This window comes from Apis cerana, linkage group LG4, assembly GCF_029169275.1.
Source record: "Apis cerana isolate GH-2021 linkage group LG4, AcerK_1.0, whole genome shotgun sequence".
Taxonomy (NCBI): Eukaryota; Metazoa; Arthropoda; class Insecta; order Hymenoptera; family Apidae; genus Apis; species Apis cerana.
Window position 1 is genome coordinate 9083199 of NC_083855.1, and position 16093 is coordinate 9099291.

General features: G+C 36.3%; 1 protein-coding gene across 7 annotated transcripts in view; it reads right to left on the bottom strand.

Annotated features, from left to right (window-relative positions):
• Positions 1-16093, bottom strand: part of LOC107999044 (EGFR adapter protein) — a 232051-nt gene that overhangs the window by 118899 nt on the left and 97059 nt on the right. Inside the window, exon 1 of one of the 7 annotated variants that reach the window (XM_017058684.3) lies at positions 15830-15986. The exons of 5 other annotated variants lie outside the window; for them this stretch is intronic. The gene's annotated coding sequence lies outside the window, so the exon portion shown is untranslated. Of the gene's footprint in view, positions 1-15829; positions 15987-16093 lie in introns of those variants that run through there. One more of the 7 variants, XM_017058685.3, reaches the window with a different exon arrangement.

Here is a 16093-nt window from a genome sequence, read left to right on the forward strand (position 1 = left end):
AAATTTTTCAGCTCGATTGAAATGTTGATGGAATTTTTTAAATGTGGAATTTTCATTGGAACGTGAACAATGCTTGTTTGACGCTCTGCCCGCAGTTTTGTTAGATTCTAATGGAACGCTGTGAGGTAAATGAAAACGAAGTGTGTTTCAAACGCTTTTTCTTTCTTTTTTTCTTTTTTTTGTAAATGTGGTAACTTTGTACACCTGTGTAAATTTGTACACATTATTAGTCAAAGTCGAAAGATACAAGGAATTTTTAAATATTTAAAGCTGGTAATGATTGAAGAATATTTTATATTTCATCCGTATCGATATCAAATAGATAAAACAATTCCACGTATCGTTTATCATTCTAGAAAATATAAATCAATTTAATTTTAAAAACGAAAGAATCGAAATTATATATCTTCAACATTGATCCAAATATCGACAAAGTCCACTAATAATCCGAAATATAAAAATGAAAAAGCACGCTTCTAGTCGCTTCGACTCCAGTTTTAATTAGACTCGAGATTCAGACTATTGTATATAAACCCATCTTCGCGTCCTTCGAAAAGATCCCCGCCCCGCTCATTACGCCCTGTTCGAGCTAAATGTAAATTTAGGCGAATTATTAACGTGTATATAGACGCGAAATAAGTTTTCCAGGTATAATGTCAACGCGATACGATGTCCACCGACAATAAACCCTGACACGGTTCGTTTCTTTTCATTTTAATTAGAATTTTCAAGAATTCCACGATCCGCAACCAACCGGTGGAGGAGTTACGCGATACTTTTGTTTGAGTTGTCCGACCGGTCTTATTGAGGAACTTAACGCAATAATACCGGAATGTTCTCTGTCGGACCCTTCTGAAACTTGGTTAAATCTTTGTACCGAAAAGCGGCATCCTTTTAACAATAGATCTGTTTCCACCGTTTCCAACCTTTTTTTTCCCCTCTCTCGAAACTATAATTGAAATAAGTTAGCTGCAAAACCGCATTTTTAATTGTTAAAGAAAAAATACGATTACACGCTATTTATAACGCGTTATAATTTTTATCGTTCGATTAACATTTATTTCCAGGATTGTTTCTTTCTCTCTAATATTTCGTGTCTCATTGATTTTCTATCTATTTATAAGATAGGATAAATTAATTTCGCTCCCTTGGACGCATCGCACAATTTGTCGCGTTGTACATTAATAATTGGTAAGTTAATTAGAACGTTGTGTTCGTCGCTCGTTTTCATTAGACGGATATAATGTCGTTAATGTTACGCCGTTTAATCGATACAAAATGACGTTATTAAAAGCAATATTAATCCGATAATTGGTAATATTTGCCGCGGTCGTTATTATTAATCCGATAATTAAAATAAGAAACACGATATTTCATGAATTTATAATTACTTTAAATATTAATAGGACGTGTTTTTTCATGAATCGTAATATGTTTCGAGCAATTTTAAGTAAATAACAAAAAGACACGTGTCCACACGTGTTGGATAGGGGATGATCGATGCGATTTATTAAAATCCCCTACGATAATTGGTAATTAAAGTTAAAACTGAAATTTATGCACATTACACATCCGCATCGACTTTCAATGAAGGTTCGAGCTAATGATCGGAAACCCGTGTTGCATTGTAATAGCGTAGAAACATCGAGAGGATTTATGAATCCTTTAAAAAAGACAGGATAATGAAGGAGCTTTTAGTACTAGTTCACTATTCGAGCTGGTAGCTCTGAAAAGCGGAGGACGTTTCTTTCATTCTACGCTCCTCTCTCGACATACTTTTGTATTCACAACACGAGCTGTCCTTACGAACGTTTCGAAGCCATTAAATAAAAAAAGAACTTTTAAAAACTTTATCCACTGATAACTAATCCTGCTGAACTTAATTTTTTGAAAACGAACATTTAATTATTATAAATATCTCGTAGGGAGAAAGGAGAAGAATTATCGATGATAGAAACGTTTCTTTTTCTATAAAAGAAGGGGGATGGGGGGAAGAGAGATATACTTAAGATCGATGTCCGTTTATTACTCAATTTTTTCAACATCGAAAAAGGATTCTTGCGTAGTGGCAATTTTTAATTCTCGATTTTTAATTCGAAAGATAAATCGAACGAGATTTTTTCGGCGAGGAAACGCGACACAATTGATGACGCGCTCAACAACAAAAATGGGAGCGCGCAGCGTTAAATAAAACATCATAATCGATCACACAGCGAAATACCTCTGTGGTGGGGAAAAAAAATTAAAGAAAAATACAAAGAGGAGATTCCGACAGTGTTGGATGGGCCTTTAAATTTATGATCCGCGCGGCAAAGTACGATGATAGAAGACCAGTACTTAATGGTAACTCGCCAACTCGAACATTAGGATGATCAAAAAATCTGTCTCTCCCCTCACTGTCTACACCTTCCTACCCCGTGTACCACCGATATCTCTCGTGTATCGCCTCGTCTTCGTCCCACCCGTTCTCAAGAAAGAAAAGTGCTTTCCTCAAAAGGTTTGTCGAAGACGAAAGAATCACAGGGCGCGCATTATTTGTCATTTCCTGCCGATGTAAAAATCCCAGAAACTCCTCGACACCCTCTCCCAAGTGGAATTTCGCGGGAGAAAACTTGATTTACGATCGGAGAAACACGCTTCTTCCACGCTCGTCCTCCTCCTTTCTCTCGGCGATCGTAAAATACTCGATATCCGAAGAGGGAGGGGATATCTCGCGAAAAGGATCAAAACGCTTGGATTTTAAAAGTCCTTTACCAGATGCCTTTTCAAACGATATACTCATCTGATGTGATATAAGGTTCGGTCTCTTAATTTTACCGATTCGAATTTATTTATTTATTAAGAATTATATTACGTTGGAATTGTGGTTTTTAACGTGTACACGTTATAGGCGGATTTAACGTTTTTCAACGTTTCCTCGAGATTTTATTTTATATATATTCCACCAAATGCGAAGAAAAAGAATTTCAGATCAAATCTTCTTTATATTCTATATTTCATCGACGTCCAATTTTTTTTTCTTCCCTCGAACAACCACCGACGTCCCAATATTTCCTTGTCCAATAAACGATTCCAGATACCGATGTCGGATCCCACCATCAGATCGTAAGAGTAATGAGGGATGAATCAGAAGATGGTCTCACGCTATTAGAGAACTCTGGAGAGACAAGTGGAACAGAATGACCCATGGGAGCACTCTCGTGCCGACTAAATCGGGACCATCCGCCGGATTATCAGAGATATACGAAGTTGAGCCGCTAACTTGTTCGCTCGAGTAATAAAGTAATCGAATAAAACTCCCAATTTAAACGATATAATACCTCCTGCATATCTACGTATATCTAAACTCGTTTCAAAATGGGAACACATTATTATTATTATTATTAATATAATTTAAGAGAACAAAAATTAAAAAATTTCTTTTTAAAACTGAATGATCGTATCGAGTGAACAACAAAGAATTTGTAACACGGATATCTATCTATCTATCTAATTAAGCTTAAAAATTATAATAAAATTAATACGTTGTCGTATATACAATTAATAATAATGAATGAAATAAAAAAAATTACGAAATTGTTATTATAAGTTTTTCCTCGAGGAATTTCCTCGAACAAAGAGATAGATCTAAGAGTTATCGTTAGGTGTCGAATCAATTGAAACGATCGGAGCGAAAACGAGAGGCTGGTAGACATTTTCCAAGCGATGGGATCTTATCGAATTTGGGTCGAGAAAAAGTAACGAGAAATCTGTACTATCGGGATCGATCCTCTCACATTTATTGTCGGATCATTCACGATCTGACGTTTTTGGGTCGACTCTCTCCAATGAGTTATCGTCAACAATGCGTCGAAAGAAAGAAATCTTCTTCGAATACGATAACGTTGATAAACGCGTCTCGATTTAAATACGATTTATCTCGGACGCGTCTTTGACGATTTTCTTGAAGCACTATCACAACGAATGATTCGACGCTAAGAATAAAAATTCCAATATAATTTAAATAATGCATTGGCACTGTTCGACCTTTGTCATTAAATAACAATCGAAACGAGCCACACCTGTGATAAATCTCGATATTTATCGTAGGCGGGCAACGAATCGTTACGCTATCGTGACTTTCGTTATTGTTCGTCGTCGATAAATTTATTACAGTTTATCCGTTCACGCGTAATGTTGTTAATCGTTTCTATTGTTATGTTAGATCGCGCGATTAAAATTATTTTACCGCAATCGCGTGAAAATTTGATAAAATAGGATATTATAATCATGGATACGTTCATTAATCTATTTCCAATTTAATGAATCAATTCGTATAAACGCAATTTAAGCGAATTTTCTATAAAAATTGTTTTTCTTTAAAACGTAACAATATAATTTGAATATTTTATTTCTACTTCAAAATTCATAAAGAATTACATAATTTTAAAAACTTACGAAACTTATGAAAGGATCGTCAGTATATTTGTAAATTCTGGAGCATATCTGGAGCATCCGAGATTTTTCGATTAATTAATTGTCCCGACGAGTCGATCCCAATTTCGAAGCATCGAGAAAAAAGAATCTAACTCGTGACGTTAATCAAGAATGGGCCTTTTTACGAGGGGTTATGCCGTTGAAGGGCGAAGAGGAGGAGGAGGAAGGGGAGGAGGACTGGACTGGTGGATTCAGATACACGTCGATAAACGAAGGACGAAGGTGAAACGCCATCAGGGATGGTATGTCGGATGATAAAACGGGAAGGGATGATCGAGTGAGTGATCGATCCGAATAGAAAATGGAGGTTAGGGTATCTTCCGTTGCCTACAGCTAGATTAGATTGCCTACCCTCGATCGTCTTCGAAACTGGGGACAATATCCTTCCAGTTACAAGAAATCGTTTTTGTCAGTAGGTCTGGAGAGACTGCAACGAATCTCTAACAAATGTTCGAGAGAAAGAAAAAAAGAAAGAAAGAAAAAACAAGTTACAATGAAACCGAGGACCGTGAAATGGAAATTGTCGATGGAATTAGGAGTATTGAAATTTCTTCAAAATAGATCAAATACGATATATATATGAATAATTATAGATTTTTTTTTTGGATAGAATGGAACATTTGTTCTCTCGTAATTATCGAAATTAAAAAGTAAACTAGAAAGGAGGAAGGGAGCGGAGGGAAATTGAGATACAGTAAGGTATATCTTTATCGATCATCGAGATAATAAATATTATATTTGCGGATTGAGAATCCCCTTGGTAACTTGCTAACCTTAATTTCATCTTGTTGATAGAATTTCGCGTACCTGCCGTTTCCATTTCTACTGGGACTGATCAGGAAACGAGATATTCTGGGGTTATATACGGTAAATATGACGTTACCTTCTTAACTAGATTTCTGTGTACCTCGTACTATATACCTCATAATTATTGATTAAAAATACGAAAAAAAAAAAAAAGAAAAATAAAAAGAGCTTTACAAACCAAGCAAATTGATTCGACCTATTTTTCAAGCTTAAACAATCAACATTACACGATATTAAGCAACAAACTTGAGTACTTAATAATTTTCAAACGAACGAATTTTGAAAATAATCCATTGCGCATTTCCATTCTCTTCTTTTCTTCGTCTTCACCGACCTCTCCCATTATTAATAAATTCCTTAATTCCAAAAAACAACGATCTCGAAACTCTTGGCCCCCGTAATAATTCAAATTTCATGCAGAACGATGTAGCAAACGTGCAACCACGCGCGGAGCGCCATTAATCTCGAGTTGCTAAATAAAAGTTGGGCAAAAAAAGGAGCATCGTTGGCACAACATAATTCGTCAGACTGGTGGTTGCAAGCAGCAGGTTTAGTCGCTATTTGATTTACACCGTAGCAGGTACGAAGGAGGAGGAGAAGGAGGGCGATTAACTGCGCCTACTTTATGGCAGCTTAACAGCCAATCAGTATGCGAATTGCGGTTTACCATTGATTCATTAAGTCACGGGGTTGTCGGAAATTTGCATAATCGTTCGAAGGAGGAAGCTAGAGATCCAGCCTGGCTACTGCGACTGCAAACCTCGCTCCCTTCCACCATCACAGAGTTGAGGATCGCACGATTTCGCTCGCTACTAGTCACCCATCTTATGCTAATATACACATGCACCGCCGCAATAGCTTTTGATAGCGACAATGCTAACTTCCTGTATAAACAGAACGAATGGGATCAACTACGTGTACAGGGATCGAAGAAGTTGAGAACGGGCTACTCGTGGTGAAAACGGGGCCAACTGTAGGACTCCATCAAACTCGATTATTTCGATTGCCAGATTTTTGGATATATTGCATTTGGATATATTGGTTGTTAATTATCGCGCTTTGCTCTGATTAAGCATCGTGCTGCGTTTAATTGTGATTCAAAAAAATTTCTCAATTTCGATGATTTCGAAAATTTTGTTTCACGTGTTTTTTTGGAGATCGAAATTTTACCGTGGGAATAAAAAATATTGCGATTCCAGTGAATTCAATCATGTATGTCGTGGTATTTGTATTTAATAGTTTCTCGATTTTGATGGAAAATTTTGTAATATGTTTTATTATATTATAGTATATATCAATTTTGTGTAGCGGTGTATTCGGTATAAATTTAGTTTTTTCAGAGAAATTTTTTTATTATTTTACAATATTTTAATTGCAATGAATATTATGATCTTCATCGTTAGTAGCAAAATATTTTAGCTTTTCAATTTTATTGGAAAATTGGTTTTATATTCTCTAGAATTCAACATTTTGTCGCAATTATCGTTACAGAAATCATCGTCTAGAAGTAAATAAATTGGAAAATCGTCAAATATCGAAATTATAAAAATTTTCAATCTCTTTCAAGTTGGATAAAAAATTGGCAGCATTTTAAATTTTTGAAAATTCAAAATTTCCTTTTCTAGGAATTCTAAACGCGGTAGTTACCGCTTTGAAATATTAACTATGCACGCTTTTTACGTTGTGCAAAGTTTAGCATGAAAGTTCGTGACGAAGGTACAGTTTGAATTAATAAAGGGTAAACTTATGATGGCTTTACGAGTGACGTGCTCCTAAAATTTTAGGAAGGTAGACGTTACGGTGATATATTTAGTGAAATTCATTTAGACGTATCCTTGAAAAATGCACAAACGCAAAATATTTTATGATTATAAAAGTTGTGAGACATTTCAGTCATTTAACTTACGAAATTTTCAATTCGTCTTGGAGTGTTGACGCATAATTACGTAAATCGATCGTAACGAAAGGATTTATCAGGGAGCTACGAACGTACGCTCACAATTTGTGATAACATTTCAATGTTCGTGCTTGATAAATCATAAAAAAAAAAAAAAAAAGAAAAAAGAAAAAGTGAAAGAAAAACTTGAAAATATAATATAACTGCATAATCGTATTTATTATTTAAATGTCGCAATGCTAACGTTTGACAATTCAATCTTTCCAAGATAAATTAGATAGAAATTCCATGAAAATTTTATTTTCAATCCGGTTTCAATAATTTTTATCATCTATGCGCGAAATAACAAATTTTGCATGGCGCGTGAAATATGCAGTAGATCAATTTTTTTCAATCTCTCATTTATTTTTCCATCCGTCATAGACGGAATAACGTATCTCCATAAAATATATAATCGATCGTTTCTTTTTTATTACACGGTATCCTGTACAATTCGATTTGCATCATTTCATACATTTATCGGTAAATTTCAATTTCTATTGGAAACGCATAATACCGCGTTGATTATACCAAATTAATGTAAATGGATGTAAATTATACCAAGTCGGAACGATATTTCTAATTAATGATCCAATATAGTGTATAATTTCGTTCTTATAAATTTCGAGAAGTCGACATAACTCGTAAAATTGATTTTGATCAAAAATAAAGAAGGGAAATAAGAAAAGGTCGGGTCTGATTTTTATCCCCATTTCTTTTTCTTTTTCTTTTTCTTTCCATCTCTTTTCATCATCGATTTTCAACGGAACGGAATTTTCATTCCAACATTCGATATCGATTCGAGCGAACTATCGACACGGAAATTTGCCGATTTGATAATAACCGATTGTAAGCGAATAACGAACGTTCATTCAGAGTAATCGTTCGAGGGTTCGAAAAAGAGAAAAGAAAGAAAAAAAAAAAAATCTACGCGTGTTCCCGCATCGTTGCGAAAAGCTTGGCGATTGTTTCGCCAAATTGGAAAATGTTTGCGCGAAATTGAGCCGATGGAGAAGCGACCCGTTAACTGGTTCATAATGAATATTTGAACTGGCATGACAATTAACTTGTTGGATAATATAATGGGCAAAGGGAGGCGAAATGCGGAGGTTGCAATGCGCGCGCCGTGGCAATGATTTCACGTGGGTTCGATGGGTTTTGTTTGGTGCATTTCCACGATGAAAAATATTCCTCCCTCCCTCCACCCTCCCCCATCGAAATGAAATGAAAATTCGCGCCACGGTTTCTGCTTCTCTACCCATTTTTATCGCCAGAGAAAGAGAGAGAAGAAGAAGCAACGGAATTGGGAATGATTACAATTTTTGTCAATTTTTTAAAAAATAAAATTTATCATTAAAATGTAGATATTAAAATATAGATAATAAAATTCCTGACAACCCGGAAGTTGGAAAAGGATGTAGAAAGAAAAAAAAAGATAAGATAAATTCTGAATTTGAAAAATTTCAAATTTCACGAATCTAAAAAAAGAAGAAAAAACGGATTTTTCGAGTCGTATCTGTACTTTACATTCTATATACCGATATTTCGTCAGAATAGAATGAAACGAAAGAGAAAGAGGGAGAGAAAAAGAGAGGGAGAAAGAGAGAGATGAAAGGGAACAAAGAAGGAATGGAACAGAGGAAAAAACACGCATGGATAATCCGTGACAAGTTACACGAGATGTTTTGCATGATCCGGTAATCCGTGACGAACGAAAGAGAAGTGAACAAGAGAAGGAAAGTATATAAACGGTGGCTGTTTATCGAAACGTCATGCGCAGGCATCCTATCAAAAGCAGAATCGCTCTCGGGAGCCTCCTCGTTCCCTCATTTCCACGCACGCTTCATTTCTCCATACACACTACAAACGTTTGTTTATAGTTAATACCGAATGCTGGTGGAAACGTATTTCTCTACCTCCTTTTATCATTTTCGTCGATATCATCCACCAAGACTTTCGCTTCCAAGGACTCGAGAACTCGTTCGCTTCAAGCTTGGATGATAATACGTACTTCTGCATTATTTCACGTGCACTTGTTTCGTGACGAGTGCTATTCTCAAACCACTGTCGATCTTCATGCCGATGTTACGTTTCGTTCGCAATTTTTAAATCGTCAATCGTGATCCTCTTAAATTAATTGCGATAATAAAATTTTGTTAACGTTTTTTAAATTGGAGAGAGAGAGAGAGAGAGAGAAGAAAAAGGTTTGAATTAATTAAAAAAAGGAGGATGATAAACGAAGAAAATGATCTGAGAAATAACTCTATTCTATGATAATTTTTAAAGTTTCTTCAAAGTATATGTGAGTAACTTTGTTGCAGCCTGTTTAAATATTACAAAAGGGGATGACAAATCAAAAAATATTGGAAAACTTTATTCAATGATAATATGTATGTATATATTTATGATGTATTTCGACAATGAGAGGAAGAGAAACGGATCTTCGATGATTCGGGGTGCAGATAGCCGAAAATTTCAGGTCGAGTGGTGTCGGATATTCTGACACGTAGATACTGGATACGTAGGAAACTGGCTGCCCACAACGATGACTTCGCTTATTCCATGTTCGATTCGTGGAGATGAGTCACGTTAGTGACGTAAATCGTGGATTAGGTATCCTAATTATACGTTATTAAATATCTTTAATTTAGATTATTAATTAAATATTGAAACTGGAGAAAGATAATCGGGATTTCTTTTAAATTGTTCAATATTGTTAAATATATTCCAAAGGATATTGAAATTTGCGTTATTACGAGATTTAACGATTAATTCATCGATATTAATACTTTCATCGATATCATTTTTGTCAGAAATTCTGTATCTGAATAATATCATATATATATATTATTTTCCTCTTTTGTTTCAGCATCGATTATATTCTCATATTTCCAATGGCAAACATTTATATAGTTTTTTATTCTTTTTCAGGAACATTTCATGCACGTTGGTTTTCCGTATCGTTGTTCCGTCTCTGCGATATTAAATTTTTGTATTGTTCTGTATCTGGCAATAAAATCAAGCCGATGCTCTTTTAATATCTGTTTCATATTTATTAAAATTTTTAATATTGGGATTTTCAAACTTCGAATAATTATATACAATTCATCGATTCCAGATGGAAAATAGTTTTTCAACAGATCTTGAAGAAATCAAAATTTAAAAAATATATATATATATGAATAATGTATACGTGCATCGCAAAAAGAATCATTTAAACAAAGCCATTGTTTCGTATCTTCGTTTCCAAAAAAAGATGTTGTTTCTTTCTAATTTTTTTTTTTTTTTTTATTCCTTCTCCGGAGCAATCTACTTGTTTCACAGGCCAATGGTTACGAAACCAATCAGTGTAACCCGCTCGAATGGAAGGCTCGGCAGGTGCACAAAGAGCTGGTGCGCGAAAAACGAGCAAAATATTACGTGAATTCCGAAAACACGGACAAAAAATGCCGTTAGATTTGCGTTATTTTCCGTGAAAACGTATTTTTACCAAACCTACAACGATCTACACGTTTAATTCAAGATTTATTTCGATTCCAATTTCGATTTCCTCCGCTGGATACACGACCATTTCTTCCGAATTTCGCAGCAAATAGGTGATATTCCTTAAGGCGGAAAAATTTAGTTTGGTTTCATGCCATGTTGACTATCCATGTTTGCAAGATGTATTTCTGACATGCAGGATCGAGGATCCATCAAAACTGGAATTCGGTATTCTTCGATTCTCACTTCAAAATTGTTCTTTCATCCATTTCTTTGCTTCTCATTAAATTTGATAAATTAAATAAATTTTTCAAAAATTAAATTCGTCATTTCGATCGCAATGTAACTGTAAAAGATAATTGGCTACGAAGTGATGCAACATTGCAGAGACGTGACATTTGCCACGATCCTCGCAAGGGAAAGCAAAGATAAAAATATTCCATGAAATATTCGCAAAATGTTACGAGTTTTTAAAATATTGTTTTAAATATCTACAAAATTCCCTCCGTTGATCGCAATACACCATCGTACAGAAATAACATTTTCCTCAAATCTTCTGACGACGAAGAAGACGGAGGGAAATATTCTCATATTTTTCGAATTCTTTAAAATTAAATTCTCCATAAATAATGATAAACGTCACGATAAACTATCGATCAAAATGCGATATCGTCGCGAAATAATATTTTCCTAGATTTTCACGATAAAGAAAAGATACACTTGTCGATAGTAGAAAATATTCGACGACCAAGGGTGAATGAAATTGATTCGTCAGATAATAAAGCGCGATTGTTCCGGGATAGTCGTCGACTTAATTAATCGATCACCAGAATAGAAATCGCCCTTTCCACCGCTCGTGGCTCGTGGCCCTGAATAATTTAACGAAAATCTTCACCGGTCCTCTGAATTTTCCTCGGGATGGGTGGGAAACGAGACCAGTCCAGGAATGTGATTCCGTAGGCAGGACCTTGGAAGGAGATTGAACGAGAGCCCGGTTGCATAGCGCAAATTGATGTCCTGACAGGGTTCTTGCATATTCGGCAAAATTGGCGGAGCTATTACGTACGATTAAACTGCCCCCGTTAATTGCGATTTTTCCCTCCCTCCTAGAATTTGATTAAGGAGCCACCGATTTTATGGCTTTCGCCGGTAATTTCGTTGGAAACTTTGGAATTAAATCGTTCGAATGGTCTGCGCGCACTCCTCCTTTGTGAACATTTATTTCGTTGCAATAATCGTTTAAAGGAAAATATATATATACATATATAAGTCGAATCATCGATGAATTTTGTGTAGATAGTTGATCGATATATAAAAATAAATTTCGATGAATTATATCTTATTATTATATAACAATCTTGATATTTTTAAAGAGGATAATTTCGCAAGAAAATAGAAAATAGAAAAAATTTTTCTAATAATATTTTTTTCAGTAATTTCTAAAAATTTCCAAATTCTTTTCTTGAGAACTAAGCTAAACGCGAATTACATTGACGTTAGGAAGGAAACGAAAGGGAAGAAAAACAAGATTCTTTAAGTTAAGTTCAATTTCGACGTATTGCACGATTAATTCACTTGCACAGACATCAAAGATCGAAAATCCTCAAGGTTCGCAAACGAGACGTTGAATTTCGATCGAAATTGCATCGGACTACAACACGAGGAACGATGGCTGCCAGGAGAAATTGCATCGATCTTTCTTTCGAAAGCGCGAGCTTTACGATCGATCGCAAGTTGGATCGATTTCGTCTCGCTTGGAAAATGCGACTTTTTCACCAACATGTACACACACACACATGTATATATATATCTCGTATGTACATATGGAAGGGTTTATGACATCGCGGTGTAATATCGGGCGATATTTCCGTCACGTAAATTCGTAACGGCCGCTTCGATGGAGAGAATTCGATTGGAAAACGATGACCCAGAGTTGAAATGCGAATTCACGAATTCGAGAAGCACGGCTGGAACACCGATCGTAAGGTTTTAAACGGCATGATCTTGACGGTATTATGATATTCTGCACGTGGAAGATCAAGTATATGCTTCGAATTTCTTCTATAATTTCGTTTAATTTCGATAATTCGAGTCGGATTCGTATTAAAGTTGCTTGGATAAAGATTCGAATAATATAGATGTTTCAATAACCCGAATGATTTCCTTGCAAATATTACGCGCATGGTGAAAATCACGCGTAAATTAAGTGTAAATTGGAGGAAATCTGAAGATATTTCGTTCGTTTATTTTCAATTCGATTCGCTATTGAAATAATAATTCGATTAATTAAAACAATAAAGAGATTCTTAATTAACTTCTCTTTAAAGCTAACCTTTCAAATAAAAATTCACGAGAAATAATATACGTATATTCGAATAGAATATTTGTGAGAATGATTTGCAGTAAGGTTTGTAGTAAGATGAAGAATTAATTGGAATTAAAAAAGTTTTTAGACTGCTTGGTACACGGAGAAACGCATCATTCGGAACAAACTCCTTTAACGCGTTAAAAGTCAGTTTAACGAGCTTCAGTTGTGATGTTCGCAAAATCTTCGCAAGTTATTCAACGAGATTATCCAACGTGTTGATGATCTTGGAGCGGTAACGACGCAATTTGTCCCTCCCTCGCCTTCACTCGTAGCTATTAATTGAAACACTCGATTAAAACGCTAACTGCGTAACCCTGTTTTTGAAACTCGCTCACACCCCCCCTTCTCCTCACCCCTTTGAAAATCTCGCTGGAGCTCGAGTGGAGAGAAGCTATATGCTAATGATAGACCCAGATTTCCGAATTAACGAGGCTGCCACGGGGAGGGGAAAAGCTTAAAATGGGAATTTATGACGAAGCAATATTCCGAGGCAAGGAAGTTTCTCCACCAACGAAAAACTTTCTTCCTAAACTTCCACCTTCTGTAAGTGAAACTTGAAACCTGCATAATTGACATGAAATTTTCTGGGGAGGGAGGAGGGGCGAAAATTTTCACGAGTGTCTGGAGACGGCCGATCTCTCCGTTTCCGGGGATATAATATAAATCTAACGGGACGATGAAGATCGACCGATGGATGACGTGCGCGTATCGACGTCTCGCGTTACAAGAAATTTCAAAGCCGCTCCTTGACACCATTTTCGTTCGTTGAATTGCGGCGTAGCGTGCAAGTTTTAATATCGATGTGCTTGAAACGAATATGGAGGAGCGAGAAAGAGAGGATTATCCACCAAGAATAGTGAGGCGATATTTAAAAAATTCTTAGGATGTAGAGGTGGTGAAACTATTTTTGGAAAAATTTAAATTTTTTCAACTGATCGTTCCTTTTTTAGAAGATTCATCCCCTTTAAGATCGGCGTTAAGTATTACATTCCTCTTTTTTCTTTCGCAATAATTCAAGAAAAATTACACGATTCGGCTTGTGATTAATTTTGGACCGATATCGATACCGTTCGAAACGTATCTAGTTCGTTTTTATTCGATTATAAATGTCACTGCGATATATAATGGAGAATTTAATTCAATAGTGGCTCGATAAAATTGGACCGTTGGCAAAATCGTGCTGTATATATCACACCGACACAATTGAACACAATTGAATATAACCTGACAGAAATGCTATTTATATAGATTCCTCGATCGAGCTTATTGATTGATGGAAATAAAATAAAAGCCGTTCAATTTTACCTTACGTCCAATTTCCTTTCTCCCAAATAAATCCGTTAAATTTGCTTTACTTTACCATCGTTGGCATCACTTTACAAGAAACGAGATAAAATAATCTATTTACAAAACTAAACGTCGAGTCGTTCTCACGATCAATCGTCATCCCTCCCCTCCTCTTTTTATTCATAAATTTTTATCGATAGTCGCACGCACGTGCACAGACAGTCTCTCTCGTGTCAATTAACTCCCACCATTGCCTGCAAAACGTTTCATCCCCCCCTCTCCCCTCTCCTTGCCTGCCCAATTTACTAAAAGCGATGAATTTTTACCATACGCGGTATTACGCGGTTATTTACAAAATGCGAGCACACGAACGGTTTTTCCATCGAAAATGGTGGAGAAAGAGAGAAGGAGGGAGTCGATCGTCCATTCGTTGACCGATCATCGGGCGAAAGTAATGAATTTTTATCGAGCCTCTCCCCTGTTTCACGGGGAGGAAGGGGGGAGGGAATGGTGTCGAGAGACGCGGCCTTTTTCATCATCGTGGCAATCATTAGCGGCGATTCACCAAGGCCGATGCATTTTTTCACGTGACGTAACCGGTTTGCAAAAGACGAAGGGAGAACGGTCGTCGCGGTTTAAAACGGAACCGCGTCCAAACGATTCATCCCCCACTTTCTGCTCGGCGATACTTTTATTTTTAATCCGGTTACTCAAACTAATTAATTCTCTCGGCCTGTTGATGCGACACAGAGAAATCAAACGGGGGGGAAAAAATAAATAAATAAATAAATAAATGAAAAGATTCGTTGACGCGGCGAGTAGAAAAGTCGGTAATTTATGGACCGCGTGAATCGCGGTGCGTAAAACATCTTTTTTTTTTTTTTAATCTGCTCGTCTGCTCAACGTCCTCTTGAATTTTTCAAAAACCGAACTGATCGAAACCGATTGATTGGCTTCGTTGTTCGTGGTCACGCGTACGTCGAGTATGTTCTCGATTTTCTTTTTTCTAAAATGAAAATAATTTTTTTTTTGATTTCTTTTTTAAAGTGGGCATTAGACACGGCGTGCGCAAAAGTGACAAGCACCGAGCGGAGGGTTTAATTTAATCGTGAAGCGGTAATCAATGATAATACTCAAATTGGAGAGTGAAAACGTGTTTAAGTGTTTTCGAATCGCTGATGACGATGTTACAGCTTCAAAAATATCAGAGGAATTCGATTAATTAATCAATCAATCAACAAACTCGCGATTGCTTCATTCTCCTATCATTCACTCTAACAAAACTTTAACAAGTTAAACACACTTCGTATATCCCTATATCGATAAATTTCACCTCTCTACCTCTCTAAACGTGTCCAAATTCTTATGCGAAACACCACATCGTTGATTATTTCCAATAATCTCGTCCCTCCTGCCCCCCCTCTTGAAAAAAGAAAAAAAAGAAAAAAAAAACATTCGAGACAATATCTTACCTCGTGTTCGTTTACCGTTGCAGTAAACACTCCAACTCTCACACTGATATCACGCGCGGAACATCACTTTCGCGAAACTCGCGGAAAAATCCGTGGGAAAAAGGTGGGAAACGCACCCTAATCGCGAACCGTGATACGCGAATGACTCGCCGGACGCGACTGACAGTACCGTGTTGTTCCACGTGGGCTCCAACCACCCCGTGAGACCTACACAGTCACGTGACAGATGGTGTACACGAGCGTGAGGCACACCGACGAGCACGA